Here is a 26,680-nt window from a genome sequence, read left to right as displayed (position 1 = left end):
TCAACACAGGGGCCCCACAAGGGTGCGTTCTGAGCCCTCTCCTGTACTCCCTGTTCACCCACGACGCCTCCAACTCAATCATCAAGATTGCGGACGACACTACAGTGGTAGGCTTGATTACCCATAACGACGAGACGGCCTACAGGGAGGAGGTGAGGGCCCTCGGAGTGTGGTGTCAGGAAAATAACCTCACACTCAACGTCAACAAAACAAAGGAGATGATTGTGAACTTCAGGAAACAGCAGAGGGAGCACCCCCCTATCCACATCGATGGGACAGTATTGGAGAGGGTAGTAAGTTTTAAGTTCCTCGGCGTACACATCACGGACAAACTGAAATTGGTCCTCCCACGAAGACAGTGTCGTGAAGAAGGCGCAGCAGCGCCTCTTCAACCTCAGGAGGCTGAAGAAATTCGGCTTGTCACCAAAAGGACTCACAAACAACTACAGATGCACAATCGAGAGCATCCTGTCAGGCTGTATCACCACCTGGTACGGCAACTGCTCCGCCCACAACCGTAAGGCTCTCCAGAGGGTAGTGAGGTCTGCACAACGCATCACCGGGGGAAAACAACCTGCCCTCCAGGACACCTACACCACCCGATGTCACAGGAAGGCCATAAAGATCATCAAGGACAACAACCATCCGAGCCACTGACTGTTCACCCCGCTATCATCCAGAAGGTGAGGTCAGTACAGGTGCATCAAAGCTGGGACCGAGTGACTGAAAAACAGCTTCTATCTCAAGGCCATCAGACTGTTAAACAGCCACCACTAACATTGAGTGGCTGCTGCCAACACACCGACTCAACTCCAGACACTTTATTAATGGGAATTGATGGAAATTGATGTAAAAAATGTATCACTAGCCACTTTAAACTATGCCACTTTGTTTACATACCCTACATTACTCATCTCATATGTATATACTGTACTCGATACCATCTACTGCATCTTGCATATGCCGTTCTGTACCATCACTCATTCATATATCCTTATGTACATATTCTTTATCCCTTTACACTTGTGTGTATAAGGTAGTAGTTTTGGAATTGTTAGGTTAGATTACTCGTTGGTTATTCCTGTATTTTCTGAACTAGAAGCACTAGCATTTCGCTACACTCGCATTAACATCTGCTAACCATGTGTATGTGACAAATCAATTTGATTTGATTTGCATTCATGCCAAAGTGTTACATTTTTGTCTCATCAGACCACATAATCTTTTGCCTTATGATCTCAGAGTTTTTCATGTGTCCTTTTGCAAACACCAGGAGTGCTGTCATGTGCCTTCTTCTCAGGAGCGGCTTCCATCTGGCCACTCTCCCATAAAGCCCAGATTGGTGAAGTGCTGTAGTGACGGTTGTCCTTCTGGCAGGTTCTCCCATCTCAGCCAAGGAAGTCTGTAGTTCTGTCAGAGTGGCCATTCGGTTCTTGGTCAACTCCCTGACCAAGGTCCTTCTTGCCCAGTTGCTCAGTTTGGTCGGATGGCCAGCTCTAGGCAGTCTGGGCAGTTACATATTTTTTCAATTTCCCAGTGAGACCACCATGCTCTTGGAAACACTCGAGAAATTGTTTTATTCCCTTCCCCAGATATATGCCTCATCACAATTATATCTAGGAGACCTACAGACAGTTCCTTGGACTTCGTGGTATAGTTTCTGCTCTGACATGCACTGTCAACTGTGGGGCCTTATATAGACAGGTATGTTTCTTTCTAAATCATGTCCAAACAATTGGATTGGCCACACGTAGACTCCAAAAAAGTTGTAGCGACATCTCAAGGATGGTCAAAGGAAATTGGATGCACTTGAGCTCAACTTGAAGTGTCATAGCAAATGGGTGGGAATACTTATGTAAATTAGATATTTATGTATTTTATTTTCAAAATATTTGAAAAAAATGGAATAATGTGCTCACTTTGTCATTATGGGGTATTTTTTTATTTCACCTTTATTTAACCAGGTAGGCAAGCTGAGAACAGGTTCTCATTTACAACTGTGACCTGGCCAAGAAAAAGCAAAGCAGTTCGACACATACAACAACACAGAGTTACACATGGAATAAACAAACATACAATAATACAGTAGGGAAAAAAGTATATATACAGTGTGAGCAAATGAGGTAAGGGAGGTAAGGTAGTTGGATGGGCTATTTACAGATGGGCTATGCGCAAGTGCAATGATCTGTGAGCTGCTCTGACAGCTGTTGCTTGAAGTTAGTGAGGGAGACAAGAGTCTCCAGCTCAGCAACTTTTGCAGTTCGTTCCAGTCATTGGCAGCAGAGAACTTGATGGAAAGGTGACCAAAAGAGGAATTGGCTTTGGGGGTGACCAGTGAAATATACCTGCTGGAGCGCGTGCTGCGGGTGGGTGCTGCTATGGTGACCAGTGGACTGAGATAAGGTGGGGCTTTACTTAGCAAAGACTTGTAGATGATCCTGGAGCCAGTGGGTTTGGCGATGAGTATGAAGCGAGGGCCAGCCAAGGAGAGCGTAGAGGTCGCAGTGGTGGGTAGTATATGGGGCGTTGGTGACAAAATGGATGGCACTGTGATAGACTGCATACAATTTGTTGAGTAGAGTGTTGGAGGCTATTTTGTAAATGACATTGCCGAAGTCAAGGCTCGGTAGGATAGTCAGTTTTACGAGGGTATGTTTGGCAGCATGAGTGAAGGATGCTTTGTTGCGAAATAGGTGATTCTAGATTTAATTATTTTGGATTGGAGATGCTTAATGTGGGTCTGGAAGGACAGTTTACAGTCTAACCAGACACCTAGGTATTTGTAGTTGTCCACATATTCTAGGTCAGAACCGTCCAGAGTAGTGATGCAGGTGCGGGCAGTGATCGGATGAAGAGCATCCATTTAGTTTTATTTGCGTTTAAGAGCAGTTGGAGGCCACGGAAGGAGAGTTATATGGCATTGAAGTTTATCTGGAGGTTAGTTAGCACGGTGTTCAAAGAAGGGCCAGAAGTATACAGAATGGTGTCGTCTGCGTAGAGGTGGATCAGAGAATCACCAGCAGCAAGAGCGACATCATTGATGTATACAGAGAAGAGAGTCGGCCTGAGAATTGAACCCTGTGGCACCCCCAATAGAGACGGCCAGAGCTCCTGACAACAGGCCCTCCGATTTGACACACTGAACTCTATCAGAGAAGTAGTTGGTGAACCAGGTGATGCCGTTATTTGAGAAACCAAGGCTGTTTAGTCTGCCGATAAGAATGTTGTGATTGACAGAGTCGAAAGCCTTGGCCAGGTCGATGAATACGTCTGCACAGTATTGTCTCTTATCGATGGCAGTTATGATATCGTTTAGGACCTTGAGCGTGGCTGAGGTGCACCCATGACCAGCTCGGAAGCCAGATTGCATAGCGGAGAAGGTATGATGGGATTCGAAATGGCTGGTGATCTGTTTGTTAACTTGGCTTTCAAAGACCTTAGAAAGGCAGGGTAGGATAGATATAGGTCTGTAGCAGTTTGGGTCTAGAGTGTCTCCCCCTTTGAAGAGGGGGATGACCGCAGCAGCTTTCCAATCTTTGGGAATCTCAGACGATACGAAAGAGGTTGAACAGGCTCGTAATAGGGGTTGCAACAATTTCGGCAGATCATTTTAGAAAGAGAGGGTCCAGATTGTCTATCCCGGCTGATTTGCAGGGGTCCAGATTTTGCAGCTCTTTAAGAACATCAGCTATCTGGATTTGGGTGAAGGAGCAATGGGGGAGGCTTGGGTGAGTTGCTGTGGGGGGTGCATGGCAGTTGAACAGGTTAGGGGTAGCCAGGTATTGTGTGTAGATGGGTGAGAAAAAAATGTATATTTAATACATTTTGAATTCAGGCAGTAACTTAACAAAATGTAAAATAGGTCAAGGGGTATGAATACTTTCTGAAGGCTCTGTACACTATGGAAAGAGGCAATAATATAGTCAAGTGGTTGATGTGGCATCTTCGGTTTTTCAGAATTCTAAAAGGTTCTTGAAACATATGAGAGCTGCAGATGTGTCCCTTTCATAGCACACAGCAAATATGCCCGTGTTAATTCTTGGTACTACCCATCCCAGATCCGGGAGCGTTGTCATCAACTGACACTAATTAGCATAACGCAACGGACATAAATATTACTAGAAAATATTCCTATTCATGAAATCACAAGTGAAATATATTGAAACACAGCTTAGCCTTTTGTTAATCATCCTGTCATCTCAGATTTTGAAAATATTCTTTACAGCCAAAGCAAGACAAGCATTTGTGTAAGTTTATCGATAGCCTAGCATAGCATTATGCCTAGCTAGCAGCAGGCAACCTGGTCACGAAAATCAGAAAAGCAATCAACTTAAATTGTTTACCTTTGATGAGCTTCGGATGTTTTCACTCACGAGACTCCCAGTCAGATAGCAAATGTTATTTTTTTCCAAAAATGTTATTTTTGTAGCCGATATAGCTCCTTTAGTTCTTCACGTTTGGCTGAGAAATCGACCGGAAATTGCGGTCACGACAACACCAAAAAAGATTCCAAATTAGCTCTATAATATTGACAGAAACATGGCAAACGTTGTTTATAATCAATCCTCAAGGTGTTTTTCAAATATCTATTTGATAATATATCAACCGGGAAAGATGGCTTCTTAGTTGGAAAGAGAGAAACAATGGCCGCATTTGTCCTTTACACACAAAACACTCTGAGAGACTTCAGCTGACCACTGACGCAATGTTGATGTTCAGGCAAATTTTTCAAAATAAAAGCCTGAAACTATGTATTGTGACACTAGACACATTAGGGAAGCCATAGAAAAAGGATTCTGGTTGATATCTCATTCACTGCTCAATAGAGACGCATAGGAACGCAGAGGTTTCTAAATAAGAGTCACTTCCTGATTGGATTTTTCTCAGGCTTTCGCCTGCAATATCAGTTCTGTTATACTCACAGACAATGTTTTTACAGTTTTGGAAACTTTAGAGTGTTTTCTATCCTAAGTCAATTATATGCATATTCTAGCATCTTGTCCTGACAAAATAACCCGTTTACTTCGGGAATGTTATTTTTCCAAAAATGAAAATAGTGCCCCCTAGATTCAAGAGGTTTTAACTAGTGTTGCATTTTTCAGTCTAACATTTCTAGTGTTGATTCAAGAGTTCAATTAACACTCAGTGGTGTAAAAGAGATTACACATCACTTTGCAAGCCAGCATAATGTGACTTGCAGGCCTGAAAACTATGAGTTTCAGGCCACCGTATTAGGGTAAAACTAGGCTGCATCAAAAGAAGACCTTATGAAATATGTATTGTATTGTCTTAAATAATGTAATTCTAATGACAATATATTCACTCAGGATCTTGAAGGCAACAGGACCAAAAATGAATTTATGCAACAACCATGTCTCTGTCACTAGCAAACACAGTCATGGGTGGTACTGGTAACTCTAAAATCCACTCAAAAGGCACCCTGGAAAATATGCAAATAAGGCATAAAACCCTACAGCAGGGCTATTCAAAGAACCATCCCATTTATGGTTCTTCAGACACCCTAAAACGGTTCCCCTATGGCATCGCTCTCAAGAAACTTATTTGGTTCCTACTTGCATTCTTTATTTGATTGTACCACACCACAGATCCAACTAGTTCTAACAGAGAAATATAAATACAAAAATTTGAAGAGTTTCATTCAAAAACGAGATATAAACATTTTCAGAAATGTTGGTAAATTGACATTAATAAAAAAAATGATATTGTGAAAGACATAGAGTTATTATTTTTTAATCTTACCATGACATGTGCTAGTGAAAAGACAGACATAATCTTGTCAGAAATATATTGCAAGATCATTTAATTTATCATTTTATTTTATAATCGTGTTTTGCCCCTTCAAACAACAGAACTCCAATATAAAAAGTATCCCATTTCGGTTTTAAACAGTTACATGTAATAAAGTATCGATACATAAATAATTATACAAATATTCAATTTGATCAACATTATTGTGCAAATATCACATAGCCAATGTATTGTAGCCTATGCAGAGGGTGAGCAGTGTATAAAATGTTTTCTTTTGGTAATTTAAGCAATTTTTGGAACAATGTTATGGGGGGTTACAGGTTTTTTGTTAGGATAAATCAAGGGAAGCTTTGAGTTTGATTATATACACTTTAGGGAATGTTTTAAGGATTAATAAGGATATTGAAAATCTGTCAGAATTAATTTGCCGGTAAAGGATGGATTTATTCCTATTGTTGGAGTGACACAGCCCGCTGTATGTTTGCAGCCAGTAGGCTATTAGCCTAGGTTGTTTCCCTTCACCTGAGAGTCGCTGGATCTCTAGTTGTTTAGAATTGTTCCTCTTTAGTCCAACAGGAACAGATATCACAGGCTCCAGTAAACTGTCAAAAGGATCCATACTCAAAAGGTCCACGACACACAAGCGCACAAAGCCTAACATGACGCTAGCTAGCCAGCTTAAACAGCTGAGAGTGGCAGCTGTCAATCAACACATCCGGCTGACTAAGCCAGGGGCGTGGAAAAAATATTTAGAGAAACTTACAATTGAACAGCCATAGAATGTTGCAGCGTCATGTAAATGTATCATAATGCAGAAACCTCAATAGCCCAACTCTCTAAATACATGTCTCTGGATATAGTGCATTTTAGTATGAAACAAGTGTCAGATATCACTTTTAGCAACAAAAACACACACATTTTAAAGCACATCTAAAGTCAAATGTTTTTAAAATATGAGAACAGCCATGATTCATACACATAGAAAGGGACCAATGAGCATTCATTTCAGATGAAAAAATGCAAATGTAAAAATAAAAATAAATCACTAATGTGAAAAATTTAATTTTCACTGATGTGATAACCTACAATCTCTTAATGACCTAAACAATAACCCTACATCTCACTGCACCCGGTCACCCCCCTCTAACAGGCACCTAGGTCTACTTAGCATTCACCTTAACACTCATCCAACCTACACTGCTAATGCATTACCCATCCACTCCACAACAGTACCACTCCTTCTTTCCTCTGACCCTTCCCTGACCCCCCACTCTGCTCGGGATGTCAGTCTGACTCTCCTGTAATCTTGCCCTCTCATAATTAGTGTGAGTTCCTCTCCTGGAAGCCTGTGTCCTCGGGACAACCACCATCTGCTCCACTAAAACGATAGCAATATCACCCCGGCTATTCATAGCTGCCACAAAATCAGCTCAGGCTATAAACAGCAGAAAGGGACTCCGCCAAGAGGCTGGTTTTCACGGTAAAAAGCAATAACCCCATTTATAAATTATCCAATAGGGTTTGGAGGGCAGAGGGGAGATAAACAGAAGAACATTAAATGATGCTTTGTTTGTGTTGCCTCAGAAGATTCAATACATCCCTCTGCTCCTGAGGAAGATGTTTGCCTTACAGCGATAGCTCAGTCAAGAGACAAAAAGACTCAAGAGACATAGCTCGACAAACTCATAGTGAAAAGGTATTCATTGAGCGTCATTTGTTGAGCACCGTACTAATGGCTACATAATAAAGAATAATGCTGCACGGGTACTGACCAAGACCAGACGGAGAGCACACATTACACCGGTTTTAAGGTCTCTGCACTGGCTGTCTCTGAGTTTCTATTGCTTTTTAAATCAATCCACGATTGTGCATCCTAATACATGTCTGACATGCTTTTAAGTTATGTACCCAGTAGGTCCCTCAGGTCCTCTGGCACTGGCCTTTTAAGTATCCCAAAGCCTAGGACTAAGAGGCATGAAGAGGCAGCCTTTAGTTACAGTATTATGGCCCCAGCCTCTGGGGACACACACACACATTAAAACACACATTTTTAGCGTTGCTTTTCCTTAGGGTGTTTTTTTGTCATTTTGTTTTTGTCACTACTTTGTTTATTATCTTATGTTTGTGTTGTGACGTAGGTATTTCAGCTTTTATTTTCATTTTTTAAAATTTCTGTGAAGCACATTGAGTTGCATTCCATGTCTGAAATGTGCTGTAAAAATAAAGCTTGATTTGATTTGATACAGCATATTTTATACGAGGAGCAGGAAATATAACCGATTATCAATGGAAATTCTGCAATAAGGGGCATAATCTAAAACATTCATAGTCTCAGTTAATCTATAATGAGCGCAATTCCTCCTTCGAACATTTTAAATCACTTAATGAATAATAGAACAATAAGTGTCTACCACCAGACAGTGGTGGAAGGAGTACTGTAATTACACTGATATTATAGAGCTGTCAAGTTAGACAGAGCAAAGGAAAACAGAGGATCAGTCATTCTAACAAGACTCTCAGAAAACATTCATCTCAATACTGTATGTAATTACAGTATCTATGGAAAAAAGCCTGGGCTGTTATGACTGGCATGTTACAGACATTTATAATGAATGGATCACACCACCTGCAAAGTGGATAGGATTCCCTATTAGATGCCACACCTAAGGTATCCAGTGAATATTCTAGTACTAGTGGAAAATTCCTGATGGAAATACAGTCCTGTATAGCCTATTATTCTGTGCAATTTCAGCACAGCACAGCAAGATAAGCATCTCTGTCAGAGTGCTCAGGGAGGAACAGACACATTCGGATTTTCATGATCAAAGACCTACTTAGATGGTCTGTACTGTAGTTTGCTGGGAATGTCAACGTCAAGATTTGCCATGTACAAACCAACTACAACTAACCCAAGCTACTCCTCAGACACTCACTTAGGTATATTCACCTACTGTCTGGAATTCCCCTTTTATGCACTTTCTCTCTCTACTCGTATTCTGACCTTGAATTTAAGCATGAGATTAGCATGCTATTCACCCACTACTCGTTTGGTGTGGAGATCAAATAAATGAAGGTGTGGCAGAGTTGTGTCTACAGATACGCCATATTCTGACAGGTAATCACAATGCTGATCAGACTACATTGCTTGAATAGGGCTTTTGACATCCTGTTACAGTACTTAATGAAATCCTACATACTTCAACACTATTACAAAAAGACGACTATCTGCATGGCTTGACCTCAGAGGCACTTAAGTTAATCAAAGTTCAGTTTCCTCAACATCCTACAGCTTTTAACGAGTGACGATGGCTCCTTCTCTCAACCGTGAACACGCATCTTACACACGTGAATGCCTTTAGATAAGCCAGAGCTTCTATACACAGTACTTCATTATCTCAGCATGGTCCTTTCTCATGGTGTGAGAGAACTGAAGTGCTAGTATGATGGTCACTAGTATGCCCCCTGACAGACCACTCACTGTCTAACTACCATCCAAGGCCTACTGTTCTAATATCTAGGGCGTAGAGGGGTTCAGGGATATTCCTGACCTTGTGACCTGCCCAGGACAAATTGGCATTAGGGCCCTGAGATTTTCCTGGGTCATGTGGTCAGGAAAAATTCCCTTCATATTGTCAATAAAAATAAATAATTGAAATAAAATAAATACAAATAAATGTTTTCCACCACCTATCTATAGACAATACCCCATAATAAGAGTGAAAACATGTTTTTAGAAATATCTCATTCACAAAGGTATTCACACCCCTGAGTCAATGGCTTGTGGAAGCACCTTTTGCAGGCCTTTTTTATTTAATTTAACTTGGCAAGTCAGTTAAGAATAAATTCTTATTTACAATGACAGCCTACCCTGGCCAAACCCTAACCACACTGGGCCAACTGTGCGCCGCCCTATGTGACTTCCAATCACAGCCGGTTGGGATACAGCCTGGAATTGAACCAGGGTCTGTAGTGACGCCTCTAGCACTGAGATGCAGTGCCATAGACCACTGCGACACTTGGGAGGCCATTACAGCTGTGATTCTTTCTGTGTAAGTCTCTAAGAGCTGTGATTCTTTCTGGGTAAATCTCTAGGAGATGTGATTCTTTCTGGATAAGTCTCTAAGAGCTGTGATTCTTTGTGGGTAAGTCTCTAAGAGCTGTGATTCTTTCTGGGTAAGTCTCTAAGATCTGTGATTCTTTCTGAGTAAGTCTCCAAGAGCTGTGATTCTTTCTGGGTAAGTCTCTAAGAGCTGTGATTCTTTCTGGGTAAGTCTCTAAGAGCTGTGATTCTTTCTGGGTATGTCTCTAAGAGCTGTGATTCTAACTGGATAAGTCTCTAAGAGCTGTGATTCTTTGTGGGTAAGTCTCTAAGAGCTATGATTCTTTGTGGGTAAGTCTCTAAGAGCTATGATTCTTTCTGGGTAAGTCTCTAAGAGCTGTGATTCTTTGTGGGTAAGTCTCTAAGAGCTGTGATTCTTTGTGGGTAAGTCTCTAAGATCTGTGATTCTTTCTGGGTAAGTCTCCAAGAGCTGTGATTCTTTCTGGGTAAGTCTCTAAGAGCTGTGATTATTTCTGGGTACGTCTCTAAGACCTGTGATTCTTTGTGGGTAAGTCTCTAAGAGCTATGATTCTTTGTGGGTACGTCTCTAAGACCTGTGATTATTTCTGGGTAAGTCTCTAAGAGCTTTGATTCTTTCTGGGTAAGTCTCTAAGAGCTGTGATTCTTTGTGGGTAAGTCTCTAAGAGCTGTGATTCTTTCTGGGTAAGTCTCTAAGAGCTGTGATTCTTTCTGGGTACGTCTCTAAGACCTGTGATTCTTTGTGGGTAAGTCTCTAAGAGCTGTGATTCTTTCTGGGTACGTCTCTAAGAGCTGTGATTTTCTCTGGGTATGTCTCTAAGAGCTGTGATTCTTTCTGGGTAAGTCTCTAAGAGCTGTGATTCTTTCTGGGTATGTCTCTAAGAGCTGTGATTCTTTATGGGTGTGTCTCTAAGAGCTGTGATTCTTTCTGGATAAGTCTCTAAGAGCTGTGATTCTTTCTGGGTAAGTCTCTAAGAGCTGTGATTCTTTCTGAGTAAGTCTCTAAGAGCTGTGATTTTTTCTGGGTATGTCTCTAAGAGCTGTGATTCTTTGTGGGTAAGTCTCTAAGAGCTGTTATTCTTTCTGGGTAAGTCTCTAAGAGCTGTGATTATTTCTGGGTAAGTCTCTAAGAGCTGTGATTCTTTCTGGGTAAGTCTCTAAGAGCTGTGATTCTTTGTGAGTGAGTCTCTAAGAGCTGTGATTCTTTGTGGGTAAGTCTCTAAGAGCAGTGATTCTTTGTGGCTCAGTCTCTAAGAGCTGTGATTTTTTCTGGGTAAGTCTCTAAGAACTGTGATTCTTTCTGGGTAAGTCTCTAAGAGCTGTGATTCTTTCTGGGTAAGTCTCTAAGAGCTGTGATTCTTTCTGGGTAAGTCTCTAAGAGCTGTGATTCTTTCTGGGTAAGTCTCTAAGATCTGTGATTCTTTCTGGGTATGTCTCCAAGAGCTGTGATTCTTTCTGGGTAAGTCTCTAAGAGCTGTGATTATTTCTGGGTACGTCTCTAAGACCTGTGATTCTTTGTGGGTAAGTCTCTAAGAGCTATGATTCTTTGTGGGTACGTCTCTAAGACCTGTGATTATTTCTGGGTAAGTCTCTAAGAGCTGTGATTCTTTCTGGGTAAGTCTCTAAGAGCTGTGATTCTTTGTGGGTAAGTCTCTAAGACCTGTGATTCTTTGTGGGTAAGTCTCTAAGAGCTGTGATTCTTTCTGGGTACGTCTCTAAGAGCTGTGATTTTCTCTGGGTATGTCTCTAAGAGCTGTGATTCTTTCTGGGTAAGTCTCTAAGAGCTGTGATTCTTTCTGGGTATGTCTCTAAGAGCTGTGATTCTTTATGGGTGTGTCTCTAAGAGCTGTGATTCTTTCTGGGTAAGTCTCTAAGAGCTGTGATTCTTTCTGGGTAAGTCTCTAAGAGCTGTGATTCTTTCTGAGTAAGTCTCTAAGAGCTGTGATATTTTCTGGGTATGTCTCTAAGAGCTGTGATTCTTTGTGGGTAAGTCTCTAAGAGCTGTTATTCTTTCTGGGTAAGTCTCTAAGAGCTGTGATTATTTCTGGGTAAGTCTCTAAGAGCTGTGATTCTTTCTGGGTAAGTCTCTAAGAACTGTGATTCTTTCTGGGTAAGTCTCTAAGAGCTGTGATTCTTTCTGGGTAAGTCTCTAAGAGCTGTGATTCTTTCTGGGTAAGTCTCTAAGAGCTGTGATTCTTTCTGGGTAAGTCTCTAAGAGCTGTGATTCTTTCTGGGTAAGTCTCTAGGAGCTGTGATTCTTTCTGGGTAAGTCTCTAAGAGCATCCCATACCTGGATGATGCAACATTTGCTGTTATTCTTTTCAAAATTCTTCAAGTTCTGTGAAATTGGTTGTTTGATCATTGCTAGACAACCATTTTCAGGTCTTGCCATAGATTTTCAAGTAGGTTTAAGTCAAAGCTGTAACTCTCCCACTCAGGAACATTCACTGTCTTCTTGGTAAGCAACTCCAGGTTAGATTTGGCCTTGTGTTTTAGGTTATTCTTCTACTGAAAGGTGAATTAATCTCCCAATGTCTGGTGGAAAGCAGAATTTCCCAGGTTTTCCTTTAGGAAGTTGCCTGTGCTTAGCTCCATTTGATTTATTATTTTTAATCTTGAAACTCCCCAGTTCTTATGATTACAAGCATATTTATAACATGACGCAGCCACCACTATGCTTGAAAATATGGAGAGTGGTAATCAGTCATTTGTTTTATTGGATTTGCCCCAAACACAAGATGTTGAATTTAGGACTAACAGTTAATTGCTTTGCCACATTCTTTTGCCATATCACTTTAGTGCCTGGTTGCAAACAGGATGCATGTTTTGGAATATTTTTATTCTGCAAGTTTCCTTCTTTTCACTCTGTCAGTTAGGTTAGTATTGTGGAGTAACTACAATGTTGTTGATCCATCATCAGTTTACTCCTATCATAGACATTCATGTTGAAATCCCTTAGCGGTTTCCTTCCTTTCCAGAAATTGTGTGGGCTACAGAGATGAGGTAGTCATTCAAAACATTGCACACAGAGTGAGTCCATGCAACTTATTATGTGACTTGTTAAGCAAATGTTTACTCAATTTATTTAGGCATGCCATAACAAGTGGGTTGAATGCTTATTGACTCAATACATTTCAGCTTTTCGTTTTTAATTCATTTGTAAAAATGTTGAAAAACATAATTCCACTTTGACATTATGGGGTATTGTGTGTAGACAGGGTGGGCTCATGGGTGGGATGGGGGTAACAAATCAACTGCAAAGAATCACCAGTATTGAATGCATATGTTCTTTAATGTGTTTTCTATTTACTGAGATTTCATTATGTGCAAATAAACTATTATGGAAATGGATGGTGTCAGTGGTCTGGCTGGAAGTTAGTATTACTGTTGCACACACAACCGTGAAGTAGTTTAAAGACACTGCCCTTTAAAGAGACATTACAGGAGAAAAGAAACCGTTGATGCGTTTGACCGGTATTTGATTATTTTTTTAACATACAAATCTAGATGCACTATTGTAAAGTGGCTGTTCCACTGGATGTCAGAAGGTGAATTCACCAATTTGTAAGTCGCTCTGGATAAGAGCGTCTGCTAAATGACTTAAATGTAATGTAAATGTAGGCAGGTGACCAAAAAAAGTAAAGGGGTGTGAATACTTTCTGAAGGCACTGCGGTGACGATCTACAGTAAGCCTGTCTGAGATGGTGTATGAGCATGCATGAGATGCAAATTAAGAGTTTCATTCCAAAATGCTATATATCCATTTTCAGAAATGTTGGTAAATTGATTTGTATAAAGAAATCAAAGAGATTGGTGTGTTATTTCACTATCTAATCATTTCAAAGGGTTGTTCAATGAAAGACATGTATTTGTTGAAATATATAACTTCAGGGATATTGGCATTTAGCAAAAAAACACATTTTGTGAAACCCATCAATTACAAATCTGAGAACAACAATATTTTACATACAGTGCCTTGCGAAAGTATTCGGCCCCCTTGAACTTTGCAACCTTTTGCCACATTTCAGGCTTCAAACATAAAGGTAAAAAACTGTATTTTCTTGTGAAGAATCAACAACAAGTGGGACACAATCATGAAGTGGAACGACATTTATTGGATATTTCAAACTTTTTTAACAAATCAAAAACTGAAAAATTGGGCGTGCAAAATTATTCAGCCCCTTTACTTTCAGTGCAGCAAACTCTCTCCAGAAGTTCAGTGAGGATCTCTGAATGATCCAATGTTGACCTAAATGACTAATGATGATAAATACAATCCACCTGTGTGTAATCAAGTCCCCGTATAAATGCACCTGCACTGTGATAGTCTCAGAGGTCCGTTAAAAGCGCAGAGAGCATCATGAAGAACAAGAAACACACCGGGCAGGTCCGAGATACTGTTGTGAAGAAGTTTAAAGCCGGATTTGGATACAAAAAGATTTCCCAAGCTTTAAACATCCCAAGGAGCACTATGCAAGCGATAATATTGAAATGGAAGGAGTATCAGACCACTGCAAATCTACCAAGACCTGGCCGTCCCTCTAAACTTTCAGCTCATACAAGGAGAAGACTCATCAGAGATGCAGCCAAGAGGCCCATGATCACTCTGGATGAACTGCAGAGATCTACAGCTGAGGTGGGAGACTGTCCATAAGACAACAATCAGTCGTATATTGCACAAATCTGGCCTTTATGGAAGAGTGGCAAGAAGAAAGCCATTTCTTAAAGATATCCATTAAAAAGTGTGTTTAAAGTTTGCCACAAGCCACCTGGGAGACACACCAAACATGTGGAAGAAGGTGCTCTGGTCAGATGAAACCAAAATTGAACTTTTTGGCAACAATGCAAAATGTTATGTTTGGCTTAAAAGCAACAGAGCTCATCACCCTGACCACATCATCCCCACTGTCAAACATGGTGGTGGCAGCATCATGGTTTGGGCCTGCTTTTCTTCAGCGGGGACAGGGAAGATGGTTAAAATTGATGGGAAGATGGATGGAGCAAAATACAGGACCATTCTGGAAGAAAACCTGATGGGAGTCTGCAAAAGACCTGAGACTGGGACGGAGATTTGTCTTCCAACAAGACAATGATCCAAAACATAAAGCAAAATCTACAATGGAATGGTTCAAAAATAAACATATCCAGGTGTTAGAATGGCCAAGTCAAAGTCCAGACCTGAATCCAATCGAGAATATGTGGAAAGAACTGAAAACTGCTGTTCACAAATGCTCTCCATCCAACCTCACTGAGCTGGAGCTGTTTTGCAAGGAGGAATGGGAAAAAAATTCAGTCTCTCAATGTGCAAAACTGATAGAGACATACCCCAAGCGACTTACAGCTGTAATCGCAGCAAAAGGTGGAGCAACAAAGTATTAACTTAAGGGGGCTGAATAATTTTGCACGCCCAATTTTTCAGTTTTGATTTGTTAAAAACGTTTGAAATATCCAATAAATGTCGTTCTACTTCATGATTGTGTCCCACTTGTTGATTCTTCACAAAAAAAATACAGTTTTATATCTTTATGTTTGAAGCCTGAAATGTGGCAAAAGGTCGGAAAGTTCAAGGGGGCCGAATACTTTCGCAAGGCACTGTACATGAAGGTACCCATAAGCAATAATTTTTGGTGAAAAAACACAAATGTGAAAAATTGGTGGATATAGCGTTTTGCTAATAAACTCTTCAAATATTGAACAGGATATTTGTATTTATTATGGATGTGTATGTATAGTGTGTGTGTGGTCATGTGTATGTACTGTCATGTGTATGTACTCCCATAGTCTGTTCTGGACTTGGGGACTGTGAAGAGACCTCTGTTGGCATGTCTTGTGGGATATGCATGGGTGTCTGAGCTGTGTGCTAGTCATTTAAACAGACAGCTCGGTGCTTTCGAACATGTCATTACTTCTCACAAATACAAGTAGTGATGAAGTCAATCTCCCCTCAGTTTCAGCCAGGAGAGATTGACATGCATATTATTATTGTTTGCTCTCTGTCTACATCCAAAGGCCAGCCGTGCTGCCTTGTTCTGAGACAATTGCGATTTTCCTGTCACTCCTTGTGGCACCTGACCACACGACTGAACAGTAGTCCAGGTGCGACAAAACTAGAGCCTGTAGGACCTGCCTTGTTGATAGTGCTGTTAAGGTAGCGCATCGCTTTATTATGGACAGACTCCCCATCTTAGCTACTGTTGTATCAATATTTTTTGACCGTGACAGTTTAGAATCCAGGGTTACTCCAAGCAGTTTATTCACCTCAACTTGCTCAATTTCTACATTATTTATTACACGATTTAGTTGAGGGTTAGGGTTTAGTGAATGATTTGTCCCAAATACAATGCTTTTAGTTTTTGAAATATTTAGGACTAACTTATTCCTTGCCACCCATTCTGAAATAAACTGCAGCTCTGTGTTTTGCAGTTAAGTGTTGCAGTCATTTCAGTTGCTGTAGTAGCTGACGTGTATAGTGTTGAGTCATCCGCAAAATGGAAAAAAGGGACCTGGACAGCTGCCCTGGAGAATTCCTGATTCTACCTGGATTATGTTGGAGAGGCTTCCATTAAAGAACACCCTCTGTTCTGTTAGACAGGTAACTCTGTATCCACAATATAGCAGGGGATGTAAAGCCATAACACATATGTTTTTCCAGCAGCAGACTATGATTGATAATGTCAAAAGTCGCACTGAAGTCTAACAAAACCGCCCTCAAAATATTTTTAACATCAGCCAATTATCAGTCATTTGTGTAAGTGCTGTGCTTGTCGAATGTCCTTCCCTATAAGCATGCTTGTCACGCTGGTATAAAGGTTTTGGAGATGGGTGCAGGAATACATCATCTGGGTTTTTAATACACCCAAAACAAACGTATACAAAACACTGGGATGGACCCAAACAAAGAGCGAGGGTAAACCTCATAGAACGACACAAGACCCATAATACACAAAGCATGCAGCACAGGCTGATACAACATATAGGTACTTACACGACCAACAGACATGGGAACAATAATCGATAGCCCAATGGGGAAACACATTTATACAATTACAATCTGTGTGGAATTGGAACCAGGTGTGTGTAATGACACAGTGCAGTGCAGCCAAGAAGGCCGATGACGTCGACCTCCGGAACTGGTGAACCGAATGAGCAACAGTACCGGGGGGGGGGGATCTGTGACAGCCCTGAAAGTCTATTGTCAATTTTTTTACTGTAAAAAAGCATTGTATCTGATCAAACTTTACTAAGGGTTGGTAACAGGCTGATTGGTCGGCTATTTGAGCAAGTAAAGGGGACGTTACTATTCTTAGGTAGCGGAATGACTTTTGCTTCCATCCAGGCCTGAGAGCACAACACTTTCTAGAAGGCTTAAATTGAAGATATGGCAAATAGGAGTGGCAATATCGTCCGTCCAAGTTGTCAGACCCCGGTGGATTGTCATTGTTGATAGACAACAACAATCTTCCACACTCACATTATGGAATTCATAATTACAATAATTGTCTTTCATAATTTGGTCAGATATACTTGGATGTGTTGTGTCAGTGTTTGCTGATGGCATATCATACCTAAGTTTGATAAACTTGCCAATGAAAAAATCATTAAAGTAGTTGGCAACATCAGTCAGTTTTGTCATGAATGAGCCATCTGATTCATTGATTGATGGAGCTGAGTTTGCCTTTTTTTCCCAAAATTTAATTGAAGGTGCTCCAAAGCTTTTTACTATCATTCTTTATGTAATTATCTTTGTTTCATAGTGTAGTTTCTTCTTCTTTTTATTCAGTTTAGTCACATGATTTCTCAACTTGCAGTACATTTGCCAATCGGTTGTGCAGCCAGACTTATTTGTCATTCCTTTTGCCTCAACCCTCTCAACCATAACATTTTTCAATTCCTCATCAATTCATGGGAATTTATCAGTTTCTACAGTAATTTTCTTAATGGGTGCATGTTTATTAGTGACTGGGATAAGCAATTTGTAAATATGTCAAGTGCTCCTCCTCCTTTTTGCTCCTCATTACACACCACAGACCAACACATTTTCTTCACATCAACAACATAGGAATCACTACAAAACTTATTGTATGACCTCTTATACACTATATTAGGCCCAGCTTTTAAAACTTTGGTCCTATTGTGATCACTATATCCTATGGATTATATCCTATGGACTGCTTTAAAGCAAATATCTGCAGCATTAGTAAAGATGTGATCAATACATGTTGATGATTTAATTCCTGTGCTGTTTGTAACTACCCTGGTAGGTTGACTGATAATCTGAACCAGGTTGCAGGCACTGGTTAGAGTTTTACGCTTTTTCTTTAGTGGGCAGCTTGATGAAAGCCAGTCAATATTTAAATCATCCAGAAAATATATCTCTATGTTGATATCACATACATTACCAAACATATCACACGTTATCCAGATACTGACTGCTAGCACTTGGTGGTCTATAGCAGTGTCCCACAAGAATGGGCATTAGGTGAGGCAGATGAACCTGTAGCCATATGATATGAATGTGTGTCTTGGCGGAGCAATCTGTCAACAAGACAAGCTGTGTGTCAACAAAGTATATAATCAATGTGTCATCAACGTAATCAATATGTAGTCATAACCACCCACGCAGTTACAATGTGTGTTTGTGAGACAGCTGGGCCCAGCTACACAGACAACCAATGGAATATCCCAGCACCTTTTATTAAATCATGTTTAATATACTGTAACATTACCAATCATTATCAAGTCCAATTAACATAAAAGAAAACATGCATTACCGCTGAGAGAAAATTTTTGGACTCCACATTTTCTTTCCCTATCCACCCATCTATTTTTCAAAGGACTCCATATTCTAGAGAGGGAGAGAGATGAGCCAGTAAAGGTCAGCGGCTCATTTGAAGTCTTCAGCTCCGTGAAATCAGGAGCACTTAGAGCCCAGCCTGGTGTTAATGGAGCATCATGGGAGCAGCTATCCGTCCGCCTCTGATCCAGTCATTAACCCTGATTAATGACACCCCCCCTCCCCTCCACACACACACACACACACACACACACACACACACACACACACACACACACACACACACACACACACACACACACACACACACACACACACACACACACACACACACACACACACACACACACACACACACACAAAGACACACACCATCGGCAATCCATGCCCATCTCCTAGTCTCAGCATGCTCTTTCTAATAAAGCTGATATTGTGGTGTCCCAGTCAGCCTCAGTAATGTATGCAAAGGTCATGAGGAGGAGACAGGATGGGGCAGTGGTGGGGAGAGGTTGATGGGGTCTTTGTATTTTCAATACTCGCCTTTTCAATCAGTGATACTACATAAAAAAAATATAATCAACCATGTCATTGCACTAGCGTAATTGAATGATGTCCTGGTGTAAGATTCCAGCTGGTTGATAAGTTGTAAAATAGTTGTAATAGCTTGTGACTAGGCTATATAAAGATTTTGCCAAAATAAATTAAAGTAAATGTCAATAATGATTGTCACATAACACAGACAGATGCAACGAAATGTGTTGTTTTACAGGTTCAGCCATAGTAGTACAGCACACCTGTAGCAAATTAGGGTTAAGTGCCTTGCTCAAGGGCACATCGGCAGATGTTTCACCATGTCGGCTCAGATAGTTGAACCAGCAACCCTTCGGTTACTGGCCCAACACTCTAACCGCTAGGCTACCAGCCACCCTTCAAGACTAGACTGTGGAGTGTGTGAATGAGACAGTAGACTGTAAAGGTCTAGTTTAAAGACTTGCTTGTCTGAGCATGAAAGGGCTGTATGAAAGTGTGGTTGTGACCCGGTTCTTCCTACTTCTGTCTGGCTGGCAGTGACAGATGCATCCGGAGCCGGGTTCTGCCCTGCAGCACTGACGGAAATGGGACAGCAGAGGGAGGATAGAAAACCAGAGCATGAGAGGAAGCAGTGGCACAGCCCGTCCGCGGCCAGGCAGGGGACGCCAGCCAAGGGTACGACACTGTGAAACACACCAGCCGGGGCCACAAGCACTAGTCACTTCCAGACAGAAAGACACATAAGAATAACTCACAACTGAACCGGAGTTTAGCAAGAGCTTTTTGTCTTCTCTTTTTTGATTGCCCTTTTGTATCTGCCAAGGGCATGCATGTCTGTATGTAGCCTCGCTACTTTTATAGCCTGTCTGTTTACTGTAGTTTTAGTTCTTTACCTACCTATTGTTCACCTAATACCTTTTTTGCACTATTGGTTAGAGCCTGTAAGTAAGCATTTCACTGTAATTCACTGTTGTATTTGGCGCACGTGACACATAAACTTTGATGTGATTTGATCTCCATACGTTGGTATTACCTTAAGGATACAGCTGTTTAGATGGAGAGCATTCAAGAACCCATTGAACCCTTAAAACCACTGTAATTATACATCATTTTGTACTGTGCCCATCACTGACTCCAACACTGGGTGTCTCTGTGTCACATCATACACAGTACCACAGCATTAGGGTAAAGGTAATCTCGGTTAACCCAGAACTAAAATCTGGCGTAATTTGGTCAGATGTGTTTACGTAGTCTGTCCACGAGAGATTTGGATAAAGGCATCTACAATGGTGACTATTTTGTTGCAAGGGTACATGGAGAAAATGAGATAAGGTCTGAAATAGTACTGAAAGTGGCTGGGTAATTCTAAAGCCTCTCATATAGGACACTGGAGTGTGTCCTCTTGAAAATAAGAGTCCTGAGGTAGGGGTTAACTTGAGACCACGTAGCAAATCACAGTGTGAGGACCAGACTTCAATTCAACTTCAATTAGAGTAGGCAGCAGACAGACAGCAGCACATCCCTACACCAAGAAATAATAACGTTGAGCTCAAATTGGAAAAAGGAAACGACCTTAAGGTGCTGTGTGTATGTACTGTGATAATGAGAATGCATGTGACGTGTACAAGCCATGGAGCAGGGGCTACATTATTGGTATTCCTATAATGACTCCCTAACCATCCCTCTGCAAAAACATATCTGCCTGCATGGACACACAGAAATGCACAGATATGGAAACAGGCAGGAGTATAGACACCATCTGCATGCACACACATAGACAATGACACAGGGACACACATACATGAACCTCATCACCCCCCACCCACAAGCCATCTTTTCAACAGCCTGATACATTTCACTTTCAGATGCACTCAATGCAGACGGGTCAATCAATAAATCCAATCTATTTTATGTCCTTTTTATGTCAGCAGTTGTCACAAAGTGCTTTACCGATAACCAGCCTCAGACCCCAAAGAACAAACAATGCAGATGTAGAAGCACAGTGGCTTGGAAAAACTCCTTAGAAGGTAGGAACCTAGGAAGAAACCTAGAGAGGAACCAGGCACAGAGGGGTGGCCAGTCCTCTTCTGTCTGTATTGGGTGGAGATTTAAGAGGCCATTAAGACCTGTTTCAAGATGATGGTCCCACAGGATAATAACACTCATTTACCAGTACATGTCAATCATATAAGCTCAATGCTTTCTCTTCCTCTTCATATTCATAGTTGAAAGCAATCAAAGTCAGTGGGGAGACTTCTGCCTCTGTTGAGATGATGCCAGAGGGTCCCTCTAAAATAACTGCACCCTGTGTGAGATCAAGATAGTCAAACTCCGGAAACCTGTGACTGTGTAAACCCCTTCAGCCTTCATGGAGCTGTGGCACAAAGTAGGTCTGATTTAATGACATCTTAACTCACTCTGGGTCCTCATTTCATGATTCTAAAGAGGATGTTGATCTTGAGGATGTCTTAGCAAAGTAACACCAAGGACAACATGAAAATGTTTCTTTACCTAACTGTAAAGTAGCTGTAGAGCAGGTATTCCCAAACCCCCTGGGTGATTCACATTTCCTCAGCCACAGTGTGTTATATGTGCAAAAGTAATATCTCACAACTCGATGAAACCTTCACTCTTGCGCAGACATTTAGAAACAAAACATGCCAACATAAAAAAATAAGTCACTGGAGTTTTTTGGGCAAGAATTATGATGACTTTCGAGTAGTAAGACATGTATAAAAGCAACAGATAATGTACCATTAATAAGAAGGGGCTAGAAGCGTCTTATATGGTGAGCTACCGAGTGGCTAGGACAGGCAAGCTCCATACTATTGTGGAAGACTTAATTCTTCCTGCTGCTGCGGATATGGCTGGGACAATGCTGGGGGAAAAGGCCAAAAAAACTATACAGACAATGTCTTCATCAAACAACACTGTTTTACGACGCATCAGTGACATGAAAGGAGATGTTTTGAAATAATTAATGGCGCAAAAGCCATGACAGGGAGACATAGTGGAGTGGTAACGTGCGTGCAAGCAGTTGCTCCCGACACCACTTGGTTACACTGCAGCATCCACCGAGAGGCTCTTGCTGCCAAGGAAATGCCTGACAGCTTGAAAGAGGTTTTGGACGCTACAGTGAAAATGGTTAACTTTGTTAAAGCAAGGCCACTGAACTCTTGTGTATTTTCTGCACTATGCAATGATATGGGCAGTGACCATGTAACGCTTTTACAACATACAGAAGTGCGCTGGTTATCAAGGGATAAAGTATTGACACGTTTTGTTTAATTGAGAGACGAGCTTAAAGTTTTCTTTACTGACCATCATTTTAACTTGTCTGACCGCTTGACGAGTTTCTCACACGACTGGCCCATCTGAGTGATGTTTTTTCTCGACTGAATGATCAGAATCTAGGATTTCAGGGACTCCACAACTATATTCAATGTGCTGGACAAAATTGAGGCTATGACTAAGAAGTTGGAGCTCTTCTCTGTCTGCATTAACAAGGACAACACACGGGTCTTTCCATCATTGTATGATTTTTTTGCGTGCAAATGAACTCAAGCTTACGGACAATGTCAAAATGTGATACAGCAAAGCACCTGAGTGAATTGGGTGCACAAATACGCACGTACATTCCTGAAACGGATGACACAAACAACTGGATTCGTTATCTCTTTCATGCCCTGCCTCCAGTTGTCACAATCGTCTAATGAATTAATGGACCAAGGCGCAGAGTACGTAGAGTTCCACATTTTTATTAAATGAAACTCACAAAAACATTAAAGAGCAACGACATGTGACGTTCTGTAAAGCTCACAGGCATCAACATGAAAACAAGATCCCACAAATCCAGTGGGTAAATGGCTGCCTAAATATGATCCCCAATCAGAGACAATGATAAACAGCTGCCTCTGATTGGGAACCATACCAGGCCAACATAGAAATAAATGCACTAGATTACCCACCCTAGTCACACCCCGACCTAACCAAAATAGAGACTAAAAAGACTCTCTATGGTCAGGGCGTGACACCAGTTCATTTACCGATATCTGAAAAAGAGAGCCTCATTGAAATTGCAATAAGCTAGTCTGTGAAAATTGAATTTAATCAGAAGCGACTGCCAGAATTATGGATTGGGCTGTGCTCAGAGTATCCTGCCATGGCAAATCGCGCTGTTAAGACACTGATGCCCTTTGCAACCACATACCTATGTGAGAGTGGATTCTCAGGCCATCACTAGCATGAAAACTAAATACAGGCACAGACTGTGTGTGGAAAATGATTTAAGACTGAGATACAACCCAACTATGCAGAGTTATGTGCATAATTTCAAGCACACCCTTCTCATAAATCTGTGGTGAGTTATTCACAATTTTCGATGAACAAATAAGGTTTTATATGTAAGATAGTTAAATAAAGAGCAAAATTATTGATTATTATTATATTACTATTTGTGCCTTGGTCCTATAAAAGCTCTTTGTCACTTCTCACAAGCCGGGTTGTGACAAAAACACACACTCATTCTTATGTTTAATAAATGTATCGTATAGTGTGTGTGTGGCAGGCTTATTATGGCAAAAAAACAACATTTGAGAGTGCGCTGACCCTGGTGCTAGAAGGGGCATGCAGCTGGAGGTTGAATGTTTGCAGGGGTAAGGGAATATAAAAAGTTTGAGAACCACTGGTCTCGAGCACAGAAAATCCATGTAGTAAAAGACCAGAAAATGGCCATTGACACACCACAGGGAAAGCTCTGATAGGCCCTTGTGACAAAGCCAAGCCAGTCCAGAGTAGATAATGCAATATGCTATAAGGTTACATGCTGTAATCACATTACAACTACATACTGCAATTTATTGACGCATAGCAACATTGGGTAAATGGGTAGCCCAACTTATTGATGCTAGGTGCTAATTGTGTTCTTTTTTTCCTGTTTAAAAAAGTTCGGGAAATTTTACTCACTTTTTCTCCCCAATTTCATGATATCCAATTACGATCTTGTCTCATCACCTCAACTCCCCAACGGGCTTGGGAGAGGCAAAGGTCAAGTCAAGCGTCCTTCGAAACATGACCCGCCAAACCGCACTTCTTTACACCCGCCCCGCTTAACCCAGTATCCAGCCGCAGCAATGTGCCAGAGGAAACACCGTTCAACTGACGACTGAAGTTAGCCTGCAGGCGCCCGGCCCACCGCAAGGGGTCGGTAGTGATGCCTCATGCCTCAAGCAGTGCCTTAGACCGCTGAGCCACTCGTGAGGCTCCGTTTGGAGAAATCCGCAATACTTGTATATCACTCACAGATTTTGCGATAAAACTTAAAGTATTTTAGGCTACATGGAAATAACATGAAGTAACATATTTAACATGGTACATCGGAATAGGCTTTCCAACTCTTTCCGAAACATGGGAAAGGTACCAACACTTCTGTGTAGATGAAGCTGATCTGTATACTGGACGTTATCATTCATCACATCCATTAAATATGCAATGGGGTTTCTCCGAGTTCAGGTTCTGGCTGTTTCAATGGTTTCCCAGAGCATCGAGGTCCAGTGCTCCAGCTACCCTCAATATTGAGTGACTGACATGTATGACTAGAGAATGTGCAACAGGCTTAAACAAGTTTTAATGGACTATTCAATAAAAGTGCATCACTAAACAAATCCACTATATCTAGATCTATATATTTCTGAAGGGGAGTAGGCCCAATTGTGTTACAAATCACAGTTTTTTTGTTGGTCAGTCCTGGCCATGGAGACATGTAATAACTGTTCAACAGCGGGGAGTGTCCACTGAAAAGGCCTTTATTCAGAAATTATAGGCCCAACATGGATTTAATTCATCAATATGACTGGCGCAATCACAGACCTAATCCATCAATACAACGACTGTGATAAAGTGTCTGCAGTAGAATGATTCCCTGACAGAGTGGAGAGAAATAACAGTGGACTATTTAAAACCTTTTCAACAAGGCTGGTAGCCTAGTGGTTAGGAGCGTTGGGCCAGTAACCGAAATGTCGCTATTTAGAATCCATGAGCCGACTAGGTGAAAAATATATCGATGTGCCCTTGAGCAAGGCACTTAACCCTGATTGCTCCTGTAAGTCGCCCTGGATAAGAGCGTCTGCTAAATGACTAAAATGTTATTGTAACCAAAGTGGATGGGGATGGATTGGTGTTACAATCTCACTAACACTGTAGGCTTCAACCAGTTTGATTGTGCTCTGTGACCTGAGGAGGACTTTGCATTGACTAGCTATGAATAGCGGCTTTGCAGTGAGCCTTGTAGTTTCAAGCATGACTGAGAACAACTACAGACCAGGGCTTATCATGCTTGTGTTTGGGTTGTTACTGTGGTTTGCTGGCACCAGCTTGGCTTGCTATCGCTGAGCCACAACAAAGACCATCTGCACTGCCAGCTCAAGCTCTCAAAAAATACTATATTTGCATACAGAACCAAGAACTATACATTTCACACATCCACCAGCCTCAACCCCTCTCCAGTGTGTGCTTTTACAGGGGGCACTGCTACTGTAGTTGCAGGCATCCAAGGGAGACAAGAGCTTTTAAGGGCCTTTTTGGCTCTTGAATAACTATTTGGGTGAGGAACTGTTGGCCAGCTCCATGCTTTCAAATCATCATGGTTGCTGACTCAAAAAGAAAGGAGCTGTCCACCAACTGGTGGCACTGAAATGGCTGTTTTGACATAGGTAGACGTGATGAGAGATCTAAGGAAAGTCATAGTACAAATAGTATGATCTCTGTGAATAGAATTCTTGCAATGACTCCCTTGGGTTATAGGCTCTCTGGACAGGCGAGGCTACACATTACTTCTGCACAGTGACGGCTCACATGGCCACTGGACAGAGCAACACTGGAGTGAAGCCATGGGTCAATTTATTGCTTTAATTAAGCAATTCATTAAGATCCACAGATTCAATAAAATGTGGATGTGATTTTGATAACTGGCTAAGAGAGGGACCGAGGAAATGTTATGTTTTAAAGTTGATCAGCTATGTGAACCGTAGTCACTTAGCAACCACCAGGTGCTCTACCTTGCACCTTAGAGACTGCTGCCCTATGTACATAGTCAATGAACACTGGTAATTTTAATAATGTTTACATACTGTTTTACACCACATTATATGTATATACTGTATTCTAGTCATGGATCCTCCTATATAACTACTGCTGTACACACCTTTTCTATTCTTATAATGTCCATACAGTCTTGACACACCATTATATATATAGGACTATATTTTTACTCTGAACACTGACATTGTTCATTCTGATATTTCTTAATTTCTTTATTTTTACTTTTTGTGTTATGTGTGTATTGTTTTGTATTGCTATGCATTACTGCACTGTTGGAGCTAGAAGCATTTAGCTGCACCTGCGATAACATCTGCAAATCTGTGTATGCGACAAAGAAACTTTGATTTGAAATTATACATATTTTACACTGGTGCGCATTCTGTACGCATTTTACGACATACGTGTTGGTG

At 41.2% G+C, this 26,680-nt stretch overlaps 1 protein-coding gene across 1 annotated transcript in view; it reads right to left on the bottom strand.

Annotated features, from left to right (window-relative positions):
• Positions 1 to 26,680, bottom strand: part of LOC135512256 (echinoderm microtubule-associated protein-like 6) — a 95,608-nt gene that overhangs the window by 67,936 nt on the left and 992 nt on the right. The gene's annotated exons all lie outside the window — the stretch shown is intronic.

This window comes from Oncorhynchus masou, chromosome 24, assembly GCF_036934945.1.
Source record: "Oncorhynchus masou masou isolate Uvic2021 chromosome 24, UVic_Omas_1.1, whole genome shotgun sequence".
NCBI classification, from domain to species: Eukaryota; Metazoa; Chordata; class Actinopteri; order Salmoniformes; family Salmonidae; genus Oncorhynchus; species Oncorhynchus masou.
Note: the sequence above shows the minus strand (reverse complement) of the source record. Positions and strands in the feature narration are given on the sequence as shown.